Source organism: Lissotriton vulgaris, chromosome 2_1 (assembly GCF_964263255.1).
Source record: "Lissotriton vulgaris chromosome 2_1, aLisVul1.2, whole genome shotgun sequence".
NCBI classification, from domain to species: Eukaryota; Metazoa; Chordata; class Amphibia; order Caudata; family Salamandridae; genus Lissotriton; species Lissotriton vulgaris.
This window is the reverse complement of record NC_141687.1, coordinates 2,130,283,599-2,130,298,312: the sequence shown is the minus strand read 5'-3', so window position 1 is coordinate 2,130,298,312 and position 14,714 is coordinate 2,130,283,599. Positions and strand designations below refer to the sequence as shown.

At 44.5% G+C, this 14,714-nt stretch overlaps 1 protein-coding gene across 1 annotated transcript in view; it reads left to right on the top strand.

Annotated features, from left to right (window-relative positions):
- Window positions 1–14,714, top strand: part of CHRNA7 (cholinergic receptor nicotinic alpha 7 subunit) — a 583,962-nt gene that overhangs the window by 487,406 nt on the left and 81,842 nt on the right. The gene's annotated exons all lie outside the window — the stretch shown is intronic.

Here is a 14,714-nt window from a genome sequence, read left to right as displayed (position 1 = left end):
TGTGTAATCATCTTCTCATTTTCACTTCAATCAGGTACATGATCGCCTCACTTCCCGTCGCACACTGCACTTCTCTCGCACATTTTCCCATAATTTCCTTTCTTTCCCCCTTCCCGCCAGGCCTTGATTCAACCGACGCCGACCGCATCTCTACTACCGTTCCTGCCTTGGGTGTCTCATGAACCCACCAGGTACCCCGCACTCTGTTCCTGCTTCGATCGGTTTTCACCTGTATGCCTGCCCGCCTCCCACCCTCTAGAGCCCCCGAGCCTCTCACCACGACCCGCCGAGCCATTTCGACACTGACCACGCCGTCTGCCCGTGCGTCCCGCATCTTCTCCTCACCCCTGATAGTGCCTGGGCCTTTTTAGCGAGCGCCTTACTGCTTAACCTTAGCACACATCGCCGGACCATACACCGTGGCCCCCCCAAGCACTCCGGACTCCGGCCTCTCCACCAAGCGTTCCTTCCACCGGCCTCTCCATTCTCAGGATCCCCATCACCGCTGTCTGTACGCTATTCTCCATCACTAGACTTCTGCCATGCACGACACTCCTCTCATCACGGTTATTTACCCTGACACTATATGTTCTGGCACCTCCCACGCTCCGTTCACTGCTCCACACCCTGCAGCTCTTCAGGGTCCTCACCCTCCGATTTCCCGTGCCTAGTTAGCCCCTGCCTAGCAGCGCGCAGCCAGCCCCCCCTCGCTACCGCTATCCTTGTGTTACCCCTCCCTTCCAACCCTTACCCTCTCCTTTCCTCCCTGTACAGCACCGTCCTTACTATCAAGCTGGTCCTGAAGATGATCCTGAATAAAGAGGATCGAAACGTCGTCGACCATTCAGCGCAATTGAAGGCGCATTCCATAACGTGGCTATGCTAAATTCCTTCAACAAATGAAAATAGACATTTCAAAATATTATTTTGAGCCATATTGTTTATTTACTACACTGTGAATACACACTTTGTCACCTTGCGCCGTCCTTGCTGATCACTATTGTCACTTGTGTCGCCACTTTCTGTGTCACATACACACCTTGAGCACGAAGTGCAATTCGAGTTGTTTTACAATTGATTCTATACAGTGCTGCTACAACTGTTTATAATGTTTACTTTAATTATATGATGCCTCGAGAACATTCCTAAAAATTACCTAGTGTGTCTGTTTACGTAATACTTGATGCATTTATGTTTAATTGTCTTCAAGAATAATACCAGTTGAGATATTGTTCCATAAAGTCCGCTGCACGAGATCCCTCACACAGCTCCGGCAGGCCTATGACTCCTATATTATTGCGTCCATCCATCAGTGAAGTGACCTGTTGTTGAAGTTGTTGAATGGAGGAAGAGTGGTCCGCCACAGTCGGTGTAAGACAAGGACAAGGCTCTGATCCTTCACCTTATGCGCCAGCTTGCCGTGATCTGCCTTCAGGAGGGACAGATTAGTAGTAAGAGCCCCCAGCTGCTGTTCCATTGCAGATCTGGACTCCCTTATTTCTTTCAGAATCAAGTCCAATTTGTCTGCAGGTGGTTCCCCGATGAGGCCAGTCTCTGCGACCCCAGGCGGGGCCCGTCCATCTCCAGCGCCCAACACAGCCTGTGCTGCCTCCGAGTCCCCCTGGCACTCCAATCCCCTTGACCCCTTCCGAACCATGGCGTCAAGGGGGTAATCTTCGTCTATCCCAGGATAGTAGGCACTTATTCAGGCTAGGGTCCCTATCAGAGATGGCTTCTCACTGGGGCAGAAGGCTCCTGGCACCACCGAAGACTCCACGCTGGAGAAAGAGTGTTAACTTGTTAAGTAAGTCAAACAGGAAAGAAAGAGCAGAAGCACATTGGGAGGGAAGGGGGGAGAGCAGAGAGGATCCACCCTTCAAGGGCTCCACCGACTCCAAGGACAATGTAAATGACGTTTTGCCCCCCACTCCACACTTCAACCGAGGCCTCCCTCCCAACCTCAGTCCGCAGGGCACAGAGAACAAGAAGTATGCGGCAGGCCAAGGTATTGGTGGGGAAGGCTGCAACGCAGTCCAACCGTCCATCCCCAGTCACACAATCCACGCCACTCGTTAGTGAACTTCCGTTAATATGGGTAGCCACTCCAATGCCATACTCTTGTGCCCTGGCCCCCCACTTCAAGGCGCAGTATCCTGCTGCATCATAATTCTCATCCACCGGCCAGAGCAGAAAACTAGGAGCGCCCGCAGCACCGTCCCAACCCGCCGCAGACCACCGCTCACTTCCTCTGCTCAGGGCAGGCTCCTCAGTTGCTAGGCCCTCACCCGCCAACTCTTGCGTTCAGGCAGCACTCCAGTCGAGGGAACATCCACAATCTGTCCATCTTATGCCCACTATGTCCCGGCTGGGAATTTTCCCCACCTTCTGCGCTCCGGGGGTCGAGGAGTCCCGCACTCACCACTTCCAGGATGCACCACCACCTCTCGTGTCCCCGACAGTCCGCGTCAGGATTCCAGACTGCCCTCGGGACCCGACCGCCTCTGGGCGGAGCCAGGCACCGTAAACAGGCACCGTAAAGCCCAACCGGTCAGCTCAGCAATCCTCCTCCGCACCGTGTCTCTTTACACCACTTCCAGCGTCGATGTCCCCACAGGAGGAGCGATGGGTCAATCTCTCTCCGAATGTGCCGCTCGGCTGCTTCCGGCGGGGAAGGTCGCGTCCACTATGGCTTTCGCCATCACTCCAGCACCCGGCTTTCACAAGCGGGACGCTGCAGCAGACCCTGTCCCACTATCGACGCTCCACAGATTTCACAGGCCCATCCATTTGTTCCGGACCTTCACAGGGGCCCCAACACCATTCCCTGCACCTTTGATTAAATCTGGGCTCCCGCAGGAACCCAGCAACAGGATTTAGTCCCCGTGGGACTCCGGAGCTCTAACGGCAGCCGACCGCCATTATGGCTGGCTAGCCACGCCCCCCATAGTTAACCATGTTTAACCAGGGTTATTAAAACGTGTGTGGAGCGCATCCGAGGTGTCATCTTCTTACAACTAGACTCTCTGATTTACTGAGCATGACTAATGGGGTATTGAGGGGAGATGGACTATCCCTGCGTGACTCTGCAATCCAAGCGAGATTGGGAAAGATGAAAGGGCATGTTTTTTTAAACAGTTTTTTGTGTTTGAGAAATTATTTCAAACAGATATAAACTTAGCAAAAACATACCAATTCAATCTTGCAATTGACTATAAAACAGCTCCTGACTGACTGTAACAAACCCTGCTGTCAAGTCGAAGAAAACCATCACAATTCACTAGAAATAGTCCTCTTTATTCCGGTGATGCTCCCTCATGTCATGGACCGACGACTGTGAGATTCTGAGCCAGAGGCCTGATTGATAATTGTAAATGTTAAGAGAGTGGAGTTTCTCAAACTATGTTTCAGGTTATTAAATACCCCCTCATACTACCATAGGGCCAGACTAAAAAAGGATGAAAGTTGGTCTGTTATATTGGAATGTGGGGCTGACTTCAGAAAAGGGCCAAAAATGTGCTTGAATAACGACCGTTGTGGACGATTCAGAAACCAGCATTTGCATCTGCAATGTAATGCATATTTACATAACTTTTCCCACAGAATGTTTTTATTACAGTTGTTAATTGTTAATGATTATCAATAAATGCAGTGTTATATAAGATGCTCCTTGTCACACGTGGTCACTTCTGAGTGCTGTAACCACCACGCCCATTTCATGAATATTTCTTATTCATTACAGAGAGACATGTTTTAAAAACACTAAGTGGGCTCTCGAAGTCGTGATGATTCTATGGTAATGGCAACACAAAATTCAGAGATTCAGTTGCTACGACATATTGTAATACATCTCAATTCATAGCTCTCATTGGGAGTCACTCGGTGGCCTAACAATAGCCCCAGCAGCACCTGTGGTGCGGGGGGTGGGGGCATGGGGCCTGGACTCCTGGGGGCCCCTTCCAGCACTGTGCACGGGCTTCAGGCCCCTAGCTTCAGAGCACCTGATTGGGACCATGTACTTGCAGACGGGCCACCTTCTAGTTTAATTACCCCACTAGAGTCATTAGCATGTACACCCAATTCTATATCTGGTTATCAACTGATATGATGTAGTAACAGTGGAAAACAAAATATTTTTCCCACTGTTGCTATGTCATAAAGGATTTTAACGCTGCTCTGATAGGTGTCTCTGTGAGCCTATCAGCATAGCGCTGGCTCTTTGCTTTTTACGGAGTGCAACACTGATGTATGGGAATTACTGGAAAAACGAAAACTGAGAAACTACATTGAAGGAAACCAAATCATGGAAAACCAATTTTAAGGAAAGACTATTTTAAGGAAATACGAATAAATTGAAAATTAAAGGGAAGATTCTAAAGAAAAGATAATTTAAAATATGGTGACAGTTTAATGGGTTCAGAGATGGGTGATGTTTAGGGCTGGTGAGGGGCTTCTAGGGTTTTGATATGGTTGGAGCTTAGAGGCGGTGCTTTTCATGTAGGGATCAGGCATGGGTGGAATTTACGGTGGTGAGGGTTTTTTAGGTTTCACAAATGAGTGGTATTTAGTTGTGCTGATGGTTTTTTAGGCTTCGGGATGAGTGGTGTGTGGGGGTGGTGGAGGTTTTTATGATCCTGGGAGAGGATTTAAGGGGTGATGCAGTATTTTAAGAGATGAGGGATGTGGGTTTAGGCACATAATGTTTTTTTTAAGGTTCAGGAATGGGTGGAGTTTAGGTTGGTGAGGGTTTTTTAGGGATCAGGGATGGGTGGAGCCTAGGGGTAGAAAGGGTCTTTTGGGTTCAGGGATTGGTGTAGATTGGGTTGGGTAGGCATTTGTAGGGGGCAGAGATGGATGTTATTTAGAGGTAGCGAGGGTTTAGCAAACTAAAATCATCCAAATTATTTAACAATGGAAAAAGTATAGGTTCAAAAGATTGTCCCCTGAAGTAGAATAATGTAATGATATTTCCAACAAAATATTTTCTGAAAGTAAGTCCTGCAGCCATTTTCTTTACACCTTTAAAAATAAGCAAGCAACAACCAATTTTGAAATAAAACACTTTCTATGAATTCATTTCAATGAAAAGGGTAAATGCCATTCATCCTGAAAATTTCCATTACAGTTTAGATTAAAGGGTTTCTCAGTAATTATATTACATTGTTTTTCTATGAAATCATATACAACTGAGCAGCACAGCTTTGGGAGAGGCCCAAAAGTACAGAAGGTGGTGGTGAGGCAGAGCAGGAGTCTAGGTATTTGTTCTAGATGTGGGGCAGGTAGGAGAAGCCATTTTATTTATGGCTCCTCTTTTACTCCTCTGACTGGGTTGTAGTTGAAAGTAGAGTTATATGAAGTTGTAGGTCATACAAAATATAAAAATAAGGCTGGGTGTAAGAATTTAGGATACTAGTTGGGGGTGAGACCATACTCAAGCAGGAACCACAAAACTTGTTAGGGTAAAGTCACAAGCAATTTCTAAATTAACCTGTGCTCAACCCTTGGATAGCATGGGACAGAGGAGTTAGGCTCAACTCAGAGGCAATGTGTAAAGTATGTGTGTAACATTTCAAACAATGACAAAGTGACAACTCACTACAGAAAGAATTGCACACTAGGTTAGACTAAATAGTTGAGTAACTTGTATTAAATAAAACAAGACCAAAATGACAAAAATCCAATCAGTAGAATCAGAGATATGCAAGTTTAAAGATTTCAGTAAAAATAGTTCCAAAATTCACAAAGCACCAACTGTGGTTATGTGATCCCGCCAGATGTGAGAAAGTCACAAGCTCAGGCCGACTGTGATACAGCATGGGCCAGCTAGAGGGACCCACCTCGGTCTGTAGAACACAGTACCTTAAATCCTGGTGTACGGTCTGCATGTGGTGACTTTTGAGACTTTGCTTCCTCCGGCGTTGGTCCGATGAAGCTGTGAGGCGAGGTTTTGTGCCACTTTGTATCGGTTCCGGTAAGTTTTGCATTGCTTCTAAGTGGGGTTTTGTGCTGGTTCTGATGGAGCTGGGACCTGTGCAGAAAGACTTTGTAGAGCTTGGTGTTGATTTCGATGTAGCTGACAGCTATGTGGTGAAGGTTTGCGGGGCTTCGCGCTGCTTTCCATTAGTTCCAATGAGTACCACAGCTGGGATGGCAGAAGCACATTCAGGCCCACTTCCAAGGGTCCAGGACTGGGGTGGCATCACTTGGGAGGACATTACTCAAAGATATCAGAGTGCAGATGCTGAGTTCAAGGTGGTTGGGAGACTGTTCTGTCCCAGAGGCTTCTGATCAGGATACAAACTAACTAGCCCTTTGAGTCACTCTGGGTTCCTGTGTCTAGAGACACAGGTCCAGTCCTTCTCACCCTGGCAAGAAAGTGGCAGGGCAGCAGGTTAGCACAGTAGGACAGCAGACCTTCATACCAGCTGTCCAGCAGTGTGAGAGTCCTTTCAGCAGCACAGTAGTCCTTCTTTCTGGCAGAGCCCACAGGTCTAGTGTACTGAAGAGTTAAGGATCTGATGTACAATATTCATACCTAGTGCCGGCTTTGAAGTTAAGGAAGTTTCTAGAGATTTTCATACCTTTGAGATTCCAAGCCCTTTATGAGAACGCATATGCAGAGCCTTTGTGACGTACAAGTGTGGTGGGTGACTGCTCCTCCTCTTCATTAACTCAGAGTGGCACATCCAGCTAACACCTATCTTCTCCTTTGTTTCACTGTCTGGGAGCAATACACAAAAAGCAACTCCCAGCTGCACCTAGATTCCAAGCCCTTTATGAGAACGCATATGCAGAGCCTTTGTGACGTACAAGTGTGGTGGGTGACTGCTCCTCCTCTTCATTAACTCAGAGTGGCACATCCAGCTAACACCTATCTTCTCCTTTGTTTCACTGTCTGGGAGCAATACACAAAAAGCAACTCCCAGCTGCACCTAGACATGTAACCCAGGAACGAAATGCAGGCACCAAATGGTCAGGGCAAGAAAATGCAGACTTTCTAAAGTTTGCATTTTCAGCATTTTGATAAAAAATTTACCATTAAAGAGGGTTTTTAGTTATATTTCTTTAGACACCAAACTCGAACTATCTTCTCCTAATTGGAAACTGCTGCTTATTAAATTTAATAATGTAATTCCAATGTTATCCTATGGGAGAGGTAGGCCTTTCAGTACTGAAATACGAATTTAGAAGTTTTTCAGTACCAGGACCTGTAAGACTATAAAAGTACATGTCCTATATTTAAAGTACACTGCACCCCTGGACCCTGGGCTGTTCAGGGCCTACCCTAGGGTTGACTTATATGTATTAAAAAGGAGGTTTTGGGTCTGGCAAAGGGTTTATTTTAAAACTGCACTCACAGACTGCAATAGCATGCCAGAGAAATGTTTAAAGGGCTACTTAAGTGGGTGGCACAATCAGTGCTGCAGGCCCATTAGTAGAATTTAATTTACAGACCCTGGGCACAGATAGTACTATTTTACTAGGGACTGGCAAGTTAATTAAATAGGTCAGGTGGGTGCAAGCCAGTTCTACCACTTTTTAAGAAGAGAACACAAGCACTTTAACACTAGTCAACATTGAGTAACTGCACAGGGTCCTAAACACCAACAAAAAGAGGTTCAGAAAACAGGATGACCCTGCAGCAAGGGCCAAGTCCAACACTTGTTAAAATATGAATATTGGGGATGTTTTTCACCTCAGCGTTCTGAGAGACATTGCAGACAACTAGTGTTTTATTCTTGCTGTCCATTTGATATCCTCATAAATGCTTCTTAAAACATATCCTTGTTATCTACTGTAACCCATCTCTGCTTCTATATGTTATGCTTGGTGGGGAAACCAATCTGATAATGCTTAGGCAGGAACATATTTTCTGATTTTTAATCATGCCTCATCAATTAATGAGCATTTGCATGGACGGAGCGAGCAGAAAAAGGCAAAACAGATGGCAGAAAAATGAGCAGAAAGGGCAAAACAGAGGGCACAAAAATGAGTAGCAAAGGCAAAACAGAGCAGAAGAGAGCAAAACAGAGGGCAGAACAATGAGCAGAAAATGCTAAACAGAGGGCAGAAAAAGGCAAAACAGAGGGCAGAAAAACAAACAGAAACATCAAATCAGAGCAGAAAAGGCAAAACGTAGGACAGAAAAACAAGTAGAAAAGGCAAAACAGAGGGCAGAAATACAAACAGAAAGCCAAACAGAGGGCGGAAAATTAGCAGAAAAGGCAAAACAGAGCAAGAAATAAGCATAGGAGGCACAAACAGAGGGCAGCAAGTAGACAGGAAGCAGGGCGTAGCAGACTGCGGGGAAAGCTGGATAGGAGAACTGACGTAGGGGAAACTGGCACAAGGACACATGATTTTTTTAGATGCATTGTCCTGTGTTGATAGATGCAAAGGCACAATTGTAATGTCTTTGAATGCAGGAAGCAACTATGCCAGTGAGCACAATTATCTCATTTATTCACTGCCCAAAATGTACAGAGACTTAACTACTTTTGGATGGCAAGCTCTGCTCAAACTTGCTCAACTTCTGTTACAAATCTAGCCTTTGACATAGATGATCAATGCAATCTTTGCATCTGTGCCCATTGCACTGTCAATAAATTATTTTGGGAGGTTCTGGAATGATTCTCCAAAGAGTGTAAGGACCTGTGTACAATATTCAACTGTAACATTACTTGAACTCACAATCTTATTGGCATCTGTTTTATGAATAATTCATAGTGTTCACTGACATGTTATACTTGATGCCACTGCCAGTTCGAGTTGTCTGTATTTTCAATAACCTATGCACATTTTTGCACTTGTTGCAGGATAGGCCCCTAAACACCTTGCTTTTAAACAGACTTTTTACCAAGTGCCACACTTGTCGCCTTTCGTGGATGGTTGCCTTCTTTCTTTTACTGTTGTGGTTATTTCACACATTTTCCCTTTCTAAGATGGCCGACACACTTTAGCCGCATAGTACAATTTCTCTTAATCCTTGATGCACACACTTTAAAACGCCAGCCTGCAGTGCCGGCGCTTCTCAGCGTGTTTCGAATGGTGTTGTCCCGTTATCACTTAGCGGTGGATATCCTTCTTGAGCCATTAATAATCGTGCCGGTGAGTTTGATTACATTGCAGGCAGTTTCACGGCCTTGTTGCAGAATCGCACCACAGAAAAACAACAGTCTAATTCACGTGCTTCTATTTTTAGATTGTTTGTAATAGACACTGCTTTTCCCATCGAACCTTCAGCTGTTTTGTGAAATTCAGGCGGGTAAGTCCCGCTGCTTTACATTCCTCCACAACTGTAGTACTGGTGCAGCTAGCCCCCTTATCTACACACCATTTAGCTCCTTCGTTACAGTCACTCCAGCTTAAGTTCGTAGCACGCCCACATTTTCAGCCCGCCAGGGCCCTCGGCCTGGGCTATACATTGCGGTCGGAGGCTGCCAGATGCTACCCATCCAAGTAAGGATTATCCTTCAGTCTTCTAGCTCAATGTCTTTACACGCGCTTGAGCACCTACTGGTCCAAGTCACCTGGTATCACTCACCCATTTGATTCAGTGCATGTGTAGGTGTCATGAGGACTTGGGCATGTTCTCTGTTTCTTCTTTGTTTATGTTTAGATGTTTCACGTTTCACCACCATCTTCTTCACTTCCATTTTTTTCGCCATCACATCTCTTTCATCACCACTATTGTTTTTGGTACTTTGGTATCGAGACTGATTAATTTGGTGACACTCTAGTTGAGTATAAGCCTAACCCCATGAGTAAGCACATGTATATACGCTTCCCCTTAGTATATTTGTATTAATACATTGTACTAATCTCTGCAGATTCCCCTGATGAAGGGCATGATGTGCCCGAAATGCATTGGGAATGTATTAAGTTGATTCGATGATGCCATAATCGTGGATTTTGTGACAGCCAACAAATTCCCATGAACAATTAAAACAACCAAGCATCAATACTTCGTTTGAAGACTTCTTTATTACCAGCTGTCATGAAATTGTTGATTACTTTGTAAATATGTATGAAATGTATTGTATTTAAGTTGAATATTGTACACAGGTCTTTACAGTCTTTGTGTTGAGCAGTGCACTAGGTTCTCCAGATATCCATCTGGATATTTTTTTTCACTGTTAGTAGCAAGGGTCTAGCAGGGCCTTTTTACCTGGAGCACGCACCTTGTTGATGATTGACTAATTAAATTGTTAAATAGTATACTTGATAAGACTAGTTCTTTGAGTGCACACCAGCTGCTTTCTTTCATAGTGTTCTCTTCATGATTCAGCATCAATTGCTGGGGGCTTCTGCACCACTCTCGAGGATCTCTAGCTTCTGCAAGCAGAAGCAGCTCTTTCTTTTAAAATAGCACTCTCTTTTCTGCTATCTTTTAACTAGGATGGATAGTTAGGTGTGCACCATGCATCCCATATTTGCACACTTTGACGTGGTATATTTTATGTATGGATTAATACTTTCATAGAGCAAGTGTAACTACAGTGCTGAAGACCTCTGAAAAAGGCTAGGAGTTCTGAGATATGATTCAGGATCATTATAGTCTATATCTATTATATCTAGAGGACAATGCATGGTTAGAGGAAGAGCAATTTGGCTTCCGTCATGGAACCGAGACTCCTCTGATTTGCGCTACCGATGAATTATGGAGGATAACAGACAACGGACAATCTGTTGTTCTGGTTCTCCTTGATTTGTCAGCAGCATTTGACACAGTGAACCATCGCACTTTTCTGTCTAGACTTATGTCAGTCGGTGTTGGCGGCCTGGTGTTAAACTGGCTAAGATCCTATCTGCTTGGCTGCTATCAGGCTGTCTCTATTCCCCCATTTTTATCTACATTTAGAAAATCCTCAAATGGCGTCCTCCAGGGCTTTTCCCTCAGCCCAATTGTATTCAACATTTATATTAAACACTTAATCTCTCTTATTAAGTCCCACAAGATGAAGTTGATGAATTATGGGTACAATACCCAGCTGATTTTTTTACTAAAAGAAGAGCAGGGTGACTTTCAGTGCAACTTTCAGGGATGCATCTTGGATATATCTGACTAGATGAATGCAAACTCACTTAAGATGGATGGAAGTAAAACAGAGCTTCTCGGTTGTCCATCTAATAAAGTTCCTGTATCCTTATCCCCTATTTTCTGGCCTTTGCCCACAGATATTCTTTTGAGCAACTCAACTGTGCTACGAAACGTAGGGGTAGTTATGAACAAAGGTCTCACTATGGAAAACATGTGAACAGAATCGCTGGGATCTCTTTTGCATTAACTCGTGCCCTCAGAAAGTTATACTCACTGCTTGACCTCAAAGCCAGATCACTGATTTCTAGAGGTGTTGTATTAAGCAGGTTGGATTATTGTAATGCCCTGTTACTAGGAGCACCCAGCTTCCTACTAAAGAAGCAAGAGCCCCCGATATTCCTCTGCCACAAATGCCCTGAGAGATCTTAATTAGCTGCCTATCAAAGAGAGGATTATATTCAAATCTCTTTGTATTGTACATAAAGCACTACACAGTGATGGAGTCGGTTGCGGTTCCCCTCTCTGTGGCAGCTAAAACAGAGGTTCCAGAACCGGTACCCAGAGGTTGAAGAAGTCTGTGCAGTCCCTGTGAAGAAAGTACATTCCAGTCCTTTCACTGCCCAAGGCAGAAGCAGCAACTGCAGGCCAACCCAACAAAGCAACAACACTGCAATGGGCAGTATTCCTCCTGGCAGTTCTTCCAACACTTCTTCTTGACAGGTTCCTTGATTCCAGTGCGTTCTGAAGTTTAGGGGTTTGGGGCCCCACTTTTTATAGTTCAAAATCCTTTGCCCTCTCAGGTAGAGAGTGTCTGTGCTTAGTCCACACCAGTTTGGTCCACGCTGGCCCAGCTTCCCAGCACGAGTGCGCAGACAGCCTCGAAATAGGAGGAAGAAGCAAAATGTTTGGGGATAACCCTGCAAAAAGTGCCAATTACAACACCTTGGTTTTCCCAACTTTTTGAAGTATTTCTTGATGCAGACAAAATGTTGTGCACAGCACAAGCCAAGGGGTCAGAAGCTCTGGTTTGCCTCTTGGGGTCAGGGACCTCAACCCCCACAATGCATCTTGTCAATCCAAGTAAAATCCAGGTGAAGCTTGTCAGCTTAAGTTTTTCTTGTTGATGTTGCAGGTAGCCCTTTCAGCACTTTTCTACCTGTTGCTGATCAGGAAGTCCACTACGTATCCTTTAAGACAAGCAAAGTCCTTTTGTTGTGAAGCCTTGTGAGCGTAGCAGGTGCAGTCCTTATTAGTGCAGTCCTCTCTTGTGCAGTCCAAGCCAGTGCAGGGCAGTCTTCTTCTCCAGATGTTTCCTTTGGGTCTTTGAGGGTTCACAACACCAGCCAAGGGTCAAGAAGCTCTGATTTGCCTCTTTGGGACTACAAGTCCCACAATGCACCTGATCCAGGTGAATCTGGTCAGCTGGACTCATCTTGATGGAGTTGATTAGGATGACTTCTTGAAGCACTTTTGTATCTGTTGCTTTCAGGTAGTCCATTCCTTAATTCTTTCGAAACCCAGCTACTCTTTTGTGTAGCCCAAAGAGTGTGGCAGGTGCAGTCCTTATGTGCTCAATTTCCAGGCAGAGATCTGAGTTGCTCTGCAGTTTTCCCATATTAACCAGGTTTCTGGGCTGGCAAGCAGTGCCCCTCCTGACTAATGGGGTGCAGGGTGACACCCTCTGTGATGACAACATTTTTGTCCCAGAAAGCATTGTTCTACAAAAATTGAAATGGAGAAAATCTGGTCTGGTTAAATCAACCCATAGGTATAGCTAACTTGTCCCTGTACTCCCCTTCCAGTCCTACTCCTAATTTAATTACAGGGGTTCCTATCTGGCTAGGAATGCATGAAGTGGGGGGCGGGGGGGGCTGCTTCCTGTCCTTACTGTCGTTTTTCCTTTGAAGATCCTTTTGAATTGTCAGCTCCCTTCCTTTACTGGCATCTGCAGGCAGCAGATCTCCTACCACTGGATGTCTCCTTTGTTTCAGTTCAGGCAGTTTTACACTTCATTAAGGCAGCTTGGCTCTGCCTTTCAAAGGCTAGTCGAACAGAAGAGTCTGCTACAGAACTGAATTGGGTAACTTTTGGAAAGCAGTTCTATAACTTCTTTCTTACAATAATTCTAATACAACCAATCTTGGCAAGTTGTCAAATTCATTGCAACTATTAATTTGACACTTTGAATTATCATTATTTTAGCTCACTCCTGTCAAAAGATAGACTTTTTTTATTGATCAATAGATCCTTCTCATATAAGCCAATGGGGATAATGTACTACAATGGGGAAAAATAAAGTTGACAGTTTGTCCCTGCTTATTTTAACATGGCACCCTAGCCTTGGGTCACCTAAGGCAAACCTCGGGGGCGACTTATATGTATAAATAAAGTACTATACAACTTTGAAAGTACCTTTAATTCCGAAGTCGAATGTGTACACAGTTTAATTTTAAAAGCACCATGCAGGTCAGGGCTGGCTGTAAAATGACAGCAGGCACCACAGCAGTGCAAAAGTATGTACATTAAATCCACAGGGCCTCTCCTCTAAACCTACATGCCCTACCATATACTAGGAACATACAGGTAGGTTGTTAGGACTAATTGTAATTACACCTAATTACCATGTACCTTTTAAACAGAGCACTGGCCCTAGGCCTGGACAGCAGAGCCCAGGGAGCAATCAGAGCCAGAAATCCAGGATCTTATAGTCGAAATGGGGCAAAAAGTGGAGGCCATCTGCAAAAAGCCCTGTTTTCTCACAGGGGTGATAAGCAGTGCCAACGTAAGGAGTTTTGGGACCCTGAGCAAGACATATGATGACCCTGCCTGTTCGGAAAAACTTTCAATTGACTCATTCTTAGCTAATTCTAGCACTCCTAATGCCATGCAACATTAAATTATATGTTAAACATTTAGAATTGAATGAATTTAAAAACAGTTAACAGCTAAAGCTGCCCAGCACCTACCAGCCAAATATTACCAAAAGAAGATGTGAAAAAGTATTCATAGCATAATTTGTATGGGTAACTCTGTGTCTAACAAGTCTATTGTTGTTAGAAAGATATGGTAAAGATAAAACTGTGGATGTTTAGTGAACTAGTCTATAATATTTCAAAGGGAAATATGTAAATAGCACTTGAAGATGCAGCTAAATATACACACATGAATCCTCCTTCACAACTGGCATTCTCACCGTTGAAATCCAAGCACTGATTTGATAGTGTTCACCATAATTCTCTTCTACAGACTTGCCCCTTGTCTCCTCATTCTCTGTTTACACTTCCCTGGCTAAACAGTAACCACCAACTTTGTTTACTAAGAGAAATGTAAGTGTGTAGGAGAGGTAAATAACAGTATTGGGGCAGTTATAAAGTTGAAGGAAAAAGCAGATACAGATCAGAAAGTTACATGGAATAGGGAGAGATGTAAGGTAAAGAGAGAAAGCTGAAGTAGCTAAAATGAAAGATAAATAAATAGGTAAAAAAGATTAACAGGTAGGTAGAGACAGAAAGGTATACAGAAGGTTTTGAATGAACTAGGCAGAGCGAGAAGGAAATACAGGTATGGGGTGTGGTATAAAGAGGAGTTGGAAGAGAGAGAGGGGTAAGGTAAAATGAAGGTGACTTACAGGGACATATATGCAAAAAGAAGTAGAGAGTTTAGGTAGTGACATAAC